The sequence below is a fragment of the Brachyhypopomus gauderio genome, chromosome 2 (genome assembly GCF_052324685.1).
Source record: "Brachyhypopomus gauderio isolate BG-103 chromosome 2, BGAUD_0.2, whole genome shotgun sequence".
Classification (NCBI taxonomy): Eukaryota; Metazoa; Chordata; class Actinopteri; order Gymnotiformes; family Hypopomidae; genus Brachyhypopomus; species Brachyhypopomus gauderio.
The window spans coordinates 49,729,696-49,743,327 of NC_135212.1; the positions used below are offsets into that span (position 1 = coordinate 49,729,696).

At 46.4% G+C, this 13,632-nt stretch overlaps 6 non-coding genes across 6 annotated transcripts; all 6 read right to left on the reverse strand.

Moving 5' to 3' along the window:
- Positions 1–2,021: 2,021 nt before the first annotated feature.
- Positions 2,022–2,103, reverse strand: trnas-gcu (transfer RNA serine (anticodon GCU)). The gene has a single exon. It is a non-coding gene; the product is annotated as a tRNA-Ser (tRNA).
- Positions 2,104–2,235: 132 nt separating this feature from the next.
- trnas-gcu (transfer RNA serine (anticodon GCU)) lies at positions 2,236–2,317 on the reverse strand. Its single transcript has one exon. It is a non-coding gene; the product is annotated as a tRNA-Ser (tRNA).
- A 3,128-nt stretch (positions 2,318–5,445) lies between these two features.
- Positions 5,446–5,527, reverse strand: trnas-gcu (transfer RNA serine (anticodon GCU)). The gene has a single exon. It is a non-coding gene; the product is annotated as a tRNA-Ser (tRNA).
- Positions 5,528–7,157: 1,630 nt separating this feature from the next.
- On the reverse strand, positions 7,158–7,239 carry trnas-gcu (transfer RNA serine (anticodon GCU)). Its single transcript has one exon. It is a non-coding gene; the product is annotated as a tRNA-Ser (tRNA).
- A 2,914-nt stretch (positions 7,240–10,153) lies between these two features.
- trnas-gcu (transfer RNA serine (anticodon GCU)) lies at positions 10,154–10,235 on the reverse strand. Its single transcript has one exon. It is a non-coding gene; the product is annotated as a tRNA-Ser (tRNA).
- Positions 10,236–11,865: 1,630 nt separating this feature from the next.
- Positions 11,866–11,947, reverse strand: trnas-gcu (transfer RNA serine (anticodon GCU)). Its single transcript has one exon. It is a non-coding gene; the product is annotated as a tRNA-Ser (tRNA).
- Positions 11,948–13,632: the final 1,685 nt, after the last annotated feature.

Sequence of the window (13,632 nt, forward strand, 5' to 3'; positions counted from 1 at the left end):
AAACACTTTCACAGCACAAAAGGAGGCTTATCTGACTTGTGGGTCCTGCACTTATATCAGGAGACACGATTGTCAGAAATTAAAGAAAGCAACACCGACGAAGGTGGGATTCAAACCCACGCGTGCTATGCACAATGGATTAGCAGTCCATCGCCTTAACCTCTCTGCCACCTCGTCAATTACAGTTGTGTGTCGATTGCGATTTCAAAGATGCAAACACTTTCACAGCACAAAAGGAGGCTTATCTGACTTGTGGGTCCTGCACTTATATCAGGAGACACGATTGTCAGAAATTAAAGAAAGCAACACCGACGAAGGTGGGATTCGAACCCACGCGTGCTATGCACAATGGATTAGCAGTCCATCGCCTTAACCTCTCGGCCACCTCGTCAATTACAGTTGTGTGTCGATTGCGATTTCAAAGATGCAAACACTATCACAGCACAAAAGGAGGCTTATCTGACTTGTGGGTCCTGCACTTATATCAGGAGACACGATTGTCAGAAATTAAAGAAAGCAACACCGACGAAGGTGGGATTCGAACCCACGCGTGCTATGCACAATGGATTAGCAGTCCATCGCCTTAACCTCTCGGCCACCTCGTCAATTACAGTTGTGAGTCGATTGCGATTTCAAAGATGCAAACACTTTCACAGCACAAAAGGAGGCTTATCTGACTTGTGGGTCCTGCACTTACTTCAGGAGACAAGATTGTCAGAAATTAAAGAAAACAACACCGACGAATGTGGTATTCAAACCCACGCGTGCAAAGCACAATGGATTAGCAGTCCATCGCCTTAACCTCTTGGCTACCTCGTCGCTTGTGGTTTTGTGTCGATTGCGATTTCAAAGATGCAAACACTTTCACAGCACAAAAGCAGCCGAATCTGACTTGTGGGTCCTGCACTTACACCAGGAGACACGATTGTCAGAAATTAAAAAAAGCAACACCGACGAAGGTGGGATTCAAACACACGCGTGCTATGCACAATGGATTAGCAGTCCATCGCCTTAACCTCTCGGCCACCTCGTCAATTATGGTTGTGTGTCGATTGCGATTTCAAAGATGCAAACACTTTCACAACACAAAAGCAGGCTTGTCTGACTTGTGGGTCCTGCACTTACATCAGGAGACACGATTGTCAGAAATTAAAAAAAGCAACACCGACGAAGGTGGGACTCGAACCCACGCGTGCAAAGCACAATGGTTAAGCAGTCCATCGCCTTAACCTCTCGGCCACCTCGTCAATTACAGTTGTGTGTCGATTGCGATTTCAAAGATGCAAACACTATCACAGCACAAAAGGAGGCTTATCTGACTTGTGGGTCCTGCACTTATATCAGGAGACACGATTGTCAGAAATTAAAGAAAGCAACACCGACGAAGGTGGGATTCGAACCCACGCGTGCTATGCACAATGGATTAGCAGTCCATCGCCTTAACCTCTCGGCCACCTCGTCAATTACAGTTGTGAGTCGATTGCGATTTCAAAGATGCAAACACTTTCACAGCACAAAAGGAGGCTTATCTGACTTGTGGGTCCTGCACTTACTTCAGGAGACAAGATTGTCAGAAATTAAAGAAAACAACACCGACGAATGTGGTATTCAAACCCACGCGTGCAAAGCACAATGGATTAGCAGTCCATCGCCTTAACCTCTTGGCTACCTCGTCGCTTGTGGTTTTGTGTCGATTGCGATTTCAAAGATGCAAACACTTTCACAGCACAAAAGCAGCCGAATCTGACTTGTGGGTCCTGCACTTACACCAGGAGACACGATTGTCAGAAATTAAAAAAAGCAACACCGACGAAGGTGGGATTCAAACACACGCGTGCTATGCACAATGGATTAGCAGTCCATCGCCTTAACCTCTCGGCCACCTCGTCAATTATGGTTGTGTGTCGATTGCGATTTCAAAGATGCAAACACTTTCACAACACAAAAGCAGGCTTGTCTGACTTGTGGGTCCTGCACTTACATCAGGAGACACGATTGTCAGAAATTAAAAAAAGCAACACCGACGAAGGTGGGACTCGAACCCACGCGTGCAAAGCACAATGGATTAGCAGTCCATCGCCTTAACCTCTCGGCCACCTCGTCAATTATGGTTGTGTGTCGATTGTGATTTCAAAGATGCAAACACTTTCACAGCACAAAAGCAGGCTTGTCTGACTTGTGGGTCCTGCACTTACATCAGGAGACACGATTGTCAGAAATTAAAAAAAGCAACACCGACGAAGGTGGGATTCGAACCCACGCGTGCAAAGCACAATGGATTAGCAGTCCATCGCCTTAACCTCTCGGCCACCTCGTCGTTTGTGGTTGTGTGTCGATAGCAATTTCAAAGAAGCAAGCACTTTCACAACACAAAAGCAGGCTTGTCTGACTTGTGGGTCCTGCACTTACATCAGGAGACACGATTGTCAGAAATTAAAAAAAGCAACACCGACGAAGGTGGGATTCGAACCCACGCGTGCAAAGCACAATGGATTAGCAGTCCATCGCCTTAACGTCTCGGCCACCTCGTCGTTTGTGGTTGTGTGTCGATAGCAATTTCAAAGAAGCAAGCACTTTCACAGCACAAAAGAAGGCCTTTCTGACTTGTGGGTCCTGTAGTTACAGCAGGAGACACGATTGTCAGAAATTAAAGAAAGCAACACCGACGAAGGTGGGATTCGAACCCACAAGTGCTATGCATAATGGATTAGCAGTCCATCGCCTTACCCTCTCGGCCACCTTGTCGTTTGTGGTTGTGTGTCGATTGCGATTTCAAAGATGCAAACACTTTCACAGCACAAAAGAAGGCTTATCTGACTTGTGGGTCCTGCACTTACACCAGGAGACACGATTGTCAGAAATTAAAGAAAGCAACACCGACGAAGGTGGGATTCGAACCCACGCGTGCTATGCACAATGGATTAGCAGTCCATCGCCTTAACCTCTCGGCCACCTCGTCGTGTGTGGTTGTGTGTCGATAGCAATTTCAAAGAAGCAAACACTTTCACAGCACAAAAGAAGGCTTTTCTGACTTGTGGGTCCTGTAGTTACAGCAGGAGACACGATTGTCAGAAATTAAAGAAAGCAACACCGACGAAGGTGGGATTCGAACACACACGTGCTATGCATAATGGATTAGCAGTCCATCGCCTTAATCTATCGGCCACCTTGTCGTTTGTGCTTGTGTGTCGATTGCGATTTCAAAGATGCAAACACTTTCACAGCACAAAAGCAGCCGTATATGACTTGTGGGTCCTGCACTTACAACAGGAGACACGATTGTCAGAAATTAAAGAAAGCAACACCGACAAAGGTGGGATTCTAACCCACGCGTGCTATGCACAATGGATTAGCAGTCCATCCCCTTAACCTCTCGGCCACCTCGTCGTTTGTGGTTGTGTGTCGATTGCGATTTCAAAGATGCAAACACTTTCACAGCACAAAAGGAGGCTTATCTGACTTGTGGGTCCTGCACTTATATCAGGAGACACGATTGTCAGAAATTAAAGAAAGCAACACCGACGAAGGTGGGATTCGAACCCACGCGTGCTATGCACAATGGATTAGCAGTCCATCGCCTTAACCTCTCGGCCACCTCGTCGTTTGTGGTTGTGTGTCGATAGCAATTTCAAAGAAGCAAACACTTTCACAGCACAAAAGCAGCCGTATATGACTTGTTGGTCCTGCACTTACAACAGGAGACACGATTGTCAGAAATTAAAGAAAGCAACACCGACGAAGGTGGGATTCGAACCCACGCGTGCTATGCGCAATGGATTAGCAGTCCATCCCCTTAACCTCTTGGCCACCTCGTCGTTTGTGGTTGTGTGTCGATTGCGATTTCAAAGATGCAAACACTTTCACAGCACAAAAGGAGGCTTATCTGACTTGTGGGTCCTGCACTTATATCAGGAGACACGATTGTCAGAAATTAAAGAAAGCAACACCGACGAAGGTGGGATTCGAACCCAAACGGGCTATGCATAATGGATTAGCAGTCCATCGCCTTAATCTCTCGGCCACCTCGTCAATTACAGTTGTGTGTCGATTGCGATTTCAAAGATGCAAACACTTTCACAGCACAAAAGCAGCCGTATATGACTTGTGGGTACTGCACTTACAACAGGAGACACGATTGTCAGAAATTAAGGAAAGCAACACCGACGAAGGTGGGATTCGAACCCACGCGTGCTATGCACAATGGATTAGCAGTCCATCGCCTTAACCTCTCGGCCACCTCGTCAATTACAGTTGTGTGTCGATTGCGATTTCAAAGATGCAAACACTTTCACAGCACAAAAGGAGGCTTATCTGACTTGTGGGTCCTGCACTTACTTCAGGAGACACGATTGTCAGAAATTAAAGAAAACAACACCGACGAATGTGGTATTCAAACCCACGCGTGCAAAGCACAATGGATTAGCAGTCCATCGCCTTAACCTCTTGGCTACCTCGTCGCTTGTGGTTTTGTGTCGATTGCGATTTCAAAGATGCAAACACTTTCACAGCACAAAAGCAGTCGTATCTGACTTGTGGGTACTGCACTTACACCAGGAGACACGATTGTCAGAAATTAAAGAAAGCAACACCGACGAAGGTGGGATTCGAACCCACGCGTGCTATGCATAATGGATTAGCAGTCCATCTCCTTAACCTCTCGGCCACCTCGTCAATCACGGTTGTGTGTCGATTGCGATTTCAAAGATGCAAAGACTTTCACAGCACAAAAGGAGGCTTGTCTGACTTGTGGGTCCTGCACTTACATCAGGAGACACGATTGTCAGAAATTTAAAAAAGCAACACCGACGAAGGTGGGATTCGAACCCACGCGAGCTATGCAAAATGGATAAGCAGTCCATCACCTTAACCTCTAGGCCACCTCGTCGTTTGTGGTTGTGTGTCGATAGCAATTTCAAAGAAGCAAACACTTTCACAGCACAAAAGAAGGCTTTTTTGACTTGTGGGTCCTGCACTTACATCAGGAGACACGATTGTCAGAAATTTAAAAAAGCAACACCGACGAAGGTGGGATTCGAACCCACGCGTGCTATGCAAAATTGATTAGCAGTCCATCACCTTAACCTCTAGGCCACCTCGTCGTTTGTGGTTGTTTGTCGATTGCGATTTCAAAGATGCAAACACTTTCACAGCACAAAAGAAGGCTTATCTGACTTGTGGGTCCTGCACTTACACCAGGAGACACGATTGTCAGAAATTAAAGAAAGCAACACCGACGAAGGTGGGATTCTAACCCACGCGTGCTATGCACAATGGATTAGCAGTCCATCGCCTTAACCTCTCGGCCACCTCGTCAATTATGGTTGTGTGTCGATTGCGATTTCAAAGATGCAAATACTTTCACAGCACAAAAGGAGGCGTATCTGACTTGTGGGTCCTGCACTTATATCAGGAGACACGATGGTCAGAAATTAAAGAAAGCAACACCGACGAAGGTGGGATTCGAACCCACGCGTGCTATGCACTATGGATTAGCAGTCCATCGCCTTAACCTCTCGGCCACCTCGTCGTTTGTGGTTGTGTGTCGATAGCAATTTCAAAGAAGCAAACACTTTCACAGCACAAAAGAAGGCTTTTCTGACTTGTGGGTCCTGTAGTTACAGCAGGAGACACGATTGTCAGAAATTAAAGAAAGCAACACCGACGGAGGTGGGATTCGAACACACACGTGCTATGCATAATGGATTAGCAGTCCATCGCCTTAATCTATCGGCCACCTTGTCGTTTGTGCTTGTGTGTCGATTGCGATTTCAAAGATGCAAACACTTTCACAGCACAAAAGCAGCCGTATATGACTTGTGGGTCCTGCACTTACAACAGGAGACACGATTGTCAGAAATTAAAGAAAGCAACACCGACGAAGGTGGGATTCGAACCCACGCATGCTATGCACAATGGATTAGCAGTCCATCGCCTTAACCTCTCGGCCACCTCATTGTTTGTGGTGGTGTGTCGATTGCGATTTCAAAGATGCAAACACTTTCACAGCACAAAAGAAGGCTTTTCTGACTTGTGGGTCCTGTAGTTACAGCAGGAGACACGATTGTCAGAAATTAAAGAAAGCAACACCGACGGAGGTGGGATTCGAACACACACGTGCTATGCATAATGGATTAGCAGTCCATCGCCTTAATCTATCGGCCACCTTGTCGTTTGTGCTTGTGTGTCGATTGCGATTTCAAAGATGCAAACACTTTCACAGCACAAAAGCAGCCGTATATGACTTGTGGGTCCTGCACTTACAACAGGAGACACGATTGTCAGAAATTAAAGAAAGCAACACCGACGAAGGTGGGATTCGAACCCACGCATGCTATGCACAATGGATTAGCAGTCCATCGCCTTAACCTCTCGGCCACCTCATTGTTTGTGGTGGTGTGTCGATTGCGATTTCAAAGATGCAAACACTTTCACAGCACAAAAGGAGGCTTATCTGACTTGTGGGTCCTGCACTTATATCAGGAGACACGATTGTCAGAAATTAAAGAAAGCAACACCGACGAAGGTGGGATTCGAACCCACGCGTGCTATGCACAAGGGATTAGCAGTCCATCGCCTTAACCTCTCGGCCACCTCGTCAATTACAGTTGTGTGTCGATTGCGATTTCAAAGATGCAAACACTTTCACAGCACAAAAGGAGGCTTATCTGACTTGTGGGTCCTGCACTTACTTCAGGAGACACGATTGTCAGAAATTAAAGAAAACAACACCGACAAATGTGGTATTCAAACCCACGCGTGCAAAGCACAATGGATTAGCAGTCCATTGCCTTAACCTCTTGGCTACCTCGTCGCTTGCGGTTTTGTGTCGATTGTGATTTCAAAGATGCAAACACTTTCACAGCACAAAAGCAGCCATATCTGACTTGTGGGTCCTGCACTTACACCAGGAGACACGATTGTCAGAAATTAAAAAAAGCAACACCGACGAAGGTGGGATTCGAACACACGCGTGCTATGCACAATGGATAAGCAGTCCATCGCCTTAACCTCTCGGCCACCTCGTCAATTACGGTTGTGTGTCGATTGCGATTTCAAAGATGCAAACACTTTCACAACACAAAAGCAGGCTTGTCTGACTTGTGGGTCCTGCACTTACATCAGGAGACACGATTGTCAGAAATTAAAAAAAGCAACACCGACGAAGGTGGGATTCGAACCCACGCGTGCAAAGCACAATGGATTAGCAGTCCATCGCCTTAACCTCTCGGCCACCTCGTCAATTATGGTTGTGTGTCGATAGCAATTTCAAAGAAGCAAGCACTTTCACAGCACAAAAGAAGGCCTTTCTGACTTGTGGGTCCTGTAGTTACAGCAGGAGACACGATTGTCAGAAATTAAAGAAAGCAACACCGACGAAGGTGGGATTCGAACCCACGCGTGCTATGCACAATGGATTAGCAGTCCATCGCCTTAACCTCTCGGCCACCTCGTCAATTACAGTTGTGTGTCGATTGCGATTTCAAAGATGCAAATACTTTCACAGCACAAAAGGAGGCTTATCTGACTTGTGGGTCCTGCACTTATATCAGGAGACACGATTGTCAGAAATTAAAGAAAGCAACACCGACGAAGGTGGGATTCGAACCCACAAGTGCTATGCATAATGGATTAGCAGTCCATCGCCTTACCCTCTCGGCCACCTTGTCGTTTGTGGTTGTGTGTCGATTGCGATTTCAAAGATGCAAACACTTTCACAGCACAAAAGAAGGCTTATCTGACTTGTGGGTCCTGCACTTACACCAGGAGACACGATTGTCAGAAATTAAAGAAAGCAACACCGACGAAGGTGGGATTCGAACCCACGCGTGCTATGCACAATGCATTAGCAGTCCATCGCCTTAACCTCTCGGCCACCTCGTCGTGTGTGGTTGTGTGTCGATAGCAATTTCAAAGAAGCAAACACTTTCACAGCACAAAAGAAGGCTTTTCTGACTTGTGGGTCCTGTAGTTACAGCAGGAGACACGATTGTCAGAAATTAAAGAAAGCAACACCGACGAAGGTGGGATTCGAACACACACGTGCTATGCATAATGGATTAGCAGTCCATCGCCTTAATCTATCGGCCACCTTGTCGTTTGTGCTTGTGTGTCGATTGCGATTTCAAAGATGCAAACACTTTCACAGCACAAAAGCAGCCGTATATGACTTGTGGGTCCTGCACTTACAACAGGAGACACGATTGTCAGAAATTAAAGAAAGCAACACGGACAAAGGTGGGATTCTAACCCACGCGTGCTATGCACAATGGATTAGCAGTCCATCCCCTTAACCTCTCGGCCACCTCGTCGTTTGTGGTTGTGTGTCGATTGCGATTTCAAAGATGCAAACACTTTCACAGCACAAAAGGAGGCTTATCTGACTTGTGGGTCCTGCACTTATATCAGGAGACACGATTGTCAGAAATTAAAGAAAGCAACACCGACGAATGTGGGATTCGAACCCACGCGTGCTATGCACAATGGATTAGCAGTCCATCGCCTTAACCTCTCGGCCACCTCGTCAATTACAGTTGTGTGTCGATTGCGATTTCAAAGATGCAAACACTTTCACAGCACAAAAGCAGCCGTATATGACTTGTGGGTACTGCACTTACAACAGGAGACACGATTGTCAGAAATTAAGGAAAGCAACACCGACGAAGGTGGGATTCGAACCCACGCGTGCTATGCACAATGGATTAGCAGTTCATCGCCTTAACCTCTCGGCCACCTCGTCAATTACAGTTGTGTGTCGATTGCGATTTCAAAGATGCAAACACTTTCACAGCACAAAAGGAGGCTTATCTGACTTGTGGGTCCTGCACTTACTTCAGGAGACACGATTGTCAGAAATTAAAGAAAACAACACCGACGAATGTGGTATTCAAACCCACGCGTGCAAAGCACAATGGATTAGCAGTCCATCGCCTTAACCTCTTGGCTACCTCGTCGCTTGTGGTTTTGTGTCGATTGCGATTTCAAAGATGCAAACACTTTCACAGCACAAAAGCAGCCGTATCTGACTTGTGGGTACTGCACTTACACCAGGAGACACGATTGTCAGAAATTAAAGAAAGCAACACCGACGAAGGTGGGATTCGAACCCACGCGTGCTATGCATAATGGATTAGCAGTCCATCTCCTTAACCTCTCGGCCACCTCGTCAATTACGGTTGTGTGTCGATTGCGATTTCAAAGATGCAAATACTTTCACAGCACAAAAGGAGGCTTATCTGACTTGTGGGTCCTGCACTTATATCAGGAGACACGATTGTCAGAAATTAAAGAAAGCAACACCGACGAAGGTGGGATTCGAACCCACAAGTGCTATGCATAATGGATTAGCAGTCCATCGCCTTACCCTCTCGGCCACCTTGTCGTTTGTGGTTGTGTGTCGATTGCGATTTCAAAGATGCAAACACTTTCACAGCACAAAAGGAGGCTTGTCTGACTTGTGGGTCCTGCACTTACATCAGGAGACACGATTGTCAGAAATTTAAAAAAGCAACACCGACGAAGGTGGGATTCGAACCCACGCGAGCTATGCAAAATGGATAAGCAGTCCATCACCTTAACCTCTAGGCCACCTCGTCGTTTGTGGTTGTGTGTCGATAGCAATTTCAAAGAAGCAAACACTTTCACAGCACAAAAGAAGGCTTTTTTGACTTGTGGGTCCTGCACTTACATCAGGAGACACGATTGTCAGAAATTTAAAAAAGCAACACCGACGAAGGTGGGATTCGAACCCACGCGTGCTATGCAAAATTGATTAGCAGTCCATCACCTTAACCTCTAGGCCACCTCGTCGTTTGTGGTTGTTTGTCGATTGCGATTTCAAAGATGCAAACACTTTCACAGCACAAAAGAAGGCTTATCTGACTTGTGGGTCCTGCACTTACACCAGGAGACACGATTGTCAGAAATTAAAGAAAGCAACACCGACGAAGGTGGGATTCTAACCCACGCGTGCTATGCACAATGGATTAGCAGTCCATCGCCTTAACCTCTCGGCCACCTCGTCAATTATGGTTGTGTGTCGATTGCGATTTCAAAGATGCAAATACTTTCACAGCACAAAAGGAGGCGTATCTGACTTGTGGGTCCTGCACTTATATCAGGAGACACGATGGTCAGAAATTAAAGAAAGCAACACCGACGAAGGTGGGATTCGAACCCACGCGTGCTATGCACTATGGATTAGCAGTCCATCGCCTTAACCTCTCGGCCACCTCGTCGTTTGTGGTTGTGTGTCGATAGCAATTTCAAAGAAGCAAACACTTTCACAGCACAAAAGAAGGCTTTTCTGACTTGTGGGTCCTGTAGTTACAGCAGGAGACACGATTGTCAGAAATTAAAGAAAGCAACACCGACGGAGGTGGGATTCGAACACACACGTGCTATGCATAATGGATTAGCAGTCCATCGCCTTAATCTATCGGCCACCTTGTCGTTTGTGCTTGTGTGTCGATTGCGATTTCAAAGATGCAAACACTTTCACAGCACAAAAGCAGCCGTATATGACTTGTGGGTCCTGCACTTACAACAGGAGACACGATTGTCAGAAATTAAAGAAAGCAACACCGACGAAGGTGGGATTCGAACCCACGCATGCTATGCACAATGGATTAGCAGTCCATCGCCTTAACCTCTCGGCCACCTCATTGTTTGTGGTGGTGTGTCGATTGCGATTTCAAAGATGCAAACACTTTCACAGCACAAAAGAAGGCTTTTCTGACTTGTGGGTCCTGTAGTTACAGCAGGAGACACGATTGTCAGAAATTAAAGAAAGCAACACCGACGGAGGTGGGATTCGAACACACACGTGCTATGCATAATGGATTAGCAGTCCATCGCCTTAATCTATCGGCCACCTTGTCGTTTGTGCTTGTGTGTCGATTGCGATTTCAAAGATGCAAACACTTTCACAGCACAAAAGCAGCCGTATATGACTTGTGGGTCCTGCACTTACAACAGGAGACACGATTGTCAGAAATTAAAGAAAGCAACACCGACGAAGGTGGGATTCGAACCCACGCATGCTATGCACAATGGATTAGCAGTCCATCGCCTTAACCTCTCGGCCACCTCATTGTTTGTGGTGGTGTGTCGATTGCGATTTCAAAGATGCAAACACTTTCACAGCACAAAAGGAGGCTTATCTGACTTGTGGGTCCTGCACTTATATCAGGAGACACGATTGTCAGAAATTAAAGAAAGCAACACCGACGAAGGTGGGATTCGAACCCACGCGTGCTATGCACAAGGGATTAGCAGTCCATCGCCTTAACCTCTCGGCCACCTCGTCAATTACAGTTGTGTGTCGATTGCGATTTCAAAGATGCAAACACTTTCACAGCACAAAAGGAGGCTTATCTGACTTGTGGGTCCTGCACTTACTTCAGGAGACACGATTGTCAGAAATTAAAGAAAACAACACCGACAAATGTGGTATTCAAACCCACGCGTGCAAAGCACAATGGATTAGCAGTCCATTGCCTTAACCTCTTGGCTACCTCGTCGCTTGCGGTTTTGTGTCGATTGTGATTTCAAAGATGCAAACACTTTCACAGCACAAAAGCAGCCGTATCTGACTTGTGGGTCCTGCACTTACACCAGGAGACACGATTGTCAGAAATTAAAAAAAGCAACACCGACGAAGGTGGGATTCGAACACACGCGTGCTATGCACAATGGATAAGCAGTCCATCGCCTTAACCTCTCGGCCACCTCGTCAATTACGGTTGTGTGTCGATTGCGATTTCAAAGATGCAAACACTTTCACAACACAAAAGCAGGCTTGTCTGACTTGTGGGTCCTGCACTTACATCAGGAGACACGATTGTCAGAAATTAAAAAAAGCAACACCGACGAAGGTGGGATTCGAACCCACGCGTGCAAAGCACAATGGATTAGCAGTCCATCGCCTTAACCTCTCGGCCACCTCGTCAATTATGGTTGTGTGTCGATAGCAATTTCAAAGAAGCAAGCACTTTCACAGCACAAAAGAAGGCCTTTCTGACTTGTGGGTCCTGTAGTTACAGCAGGAGACACGATTGTCAGAAATTAAAGAAAGCAACACCGACGAAGGTGGGATTCGAACCCACGCGTGCTATGCACAATGGATTAGCAGTCCATCGCCTTAACCTCTCGGCCACCTCGTCAATTACAGTTGTGTGTCGATTGCGATTTCAAAGATGCAAATACTTTCACAGCACAAAAGGAGGCTTATCTGACTTGTGGGTCCTGCACTTATATCAGGAGACACGATTGTCAGAAATTAAAGAAAGCAACACCGACGAAGGTGGGATTCGAACCCACAAGTGCTATGCATAATGGATTAGCAGTCCATCGCCTTACCCTCTCGGCCACCTTGTCGTTTGTGGTTGTGTGTCGATTGCGATTTCAAAGATGCAAACACTTTCACAGCACAAAAGAAGGCTTATCTGACTTGTGGGTCCTGCACTTACACCAGGAGACACGATTGTCAGAAATTAAAGAAAGCAACACCGACGAAGGTGGGATTCGAACCCACGCGTGCTATGCACAATGCATTAGCAGTCCATCGCCTTAACCTCTCGGCCACCTCGTCGTGTGTGGTTGTGTGTCGATAGCAATTTCAAAGAAGCAAACACTTTCACAGCACAAAAGAAGGCTTTTCTGACTTGTGGGTCCTGTAGTTACAGCAGGAGACACGATTGTCAGAAATTAAAGAAAGCAACACCGACGAAGGTGGGATTCGAACACACACGTGCTATGCATAATGGATTAGCAGTCCATCGCCTTAATCTATCGGCCACCTTGTCGTTTGTGCTTGTGTGTCGATTGCGATTTCAAAGATGCAAACACTTTCACAGCACAAAAGCAGCCGTATATGACTTGTGGGTCCTGCACTTACAACAGGAGACACGATTGTCAGAAATTAAAGAAAGCAACACGGACAAAGGTGGGATTCTAACCCACGCGTGCTATGCACAATGGATTAGCAGTCCATCCCCTTAACCTCTCGGCCACCTCGTCGTTTGTGGTTGTGTGTCGATTGCGATTTCAAAGATGCAAACACTTTCACAGCACAAAAGGAGGCTTATCTGACTTGTGGGTCCTGCACTTATATCAGGAGACACGATTGTCAGAAATTAAAGAAAGCAACACCGACGAATGTGGGATTCGAACCCACGCGTGCTATGCACAATGGATTAGCAGTCCATCGCCTTAACCTCTCGGCCACCTCGTCAATTACAGTTGTGTGTCGATTGCGATTTCAAAGATGCAAACACTTTCACAGCACAAAAGCAGCCGTATATGACTTGTGGGTACTGCACTTACAACAGGAGACACGATTGTCAGAAATTAAGGAAAGCAACACCGACGAAGGTGGGATTCGAACCCACGCGTGCTATGCACAATGGATTAGCAGTTCATCGCCTTAACCTCTCGGCCACCTCGTCAATTACAGTTGTGTGTCGATTGCGATTTCAAAGATGCAAACACTTTCACAGCACAAAAGGAGGCTTATCTGACTTGTGGGTCCTGCACTTACTTCAGGAGACACGATTGTCAGAAATTAAAGAAAACAACACCGACGAATGTGGTATTCAAACCCACGCGTGCAAAGCACAATGGATTAGCAGTCCA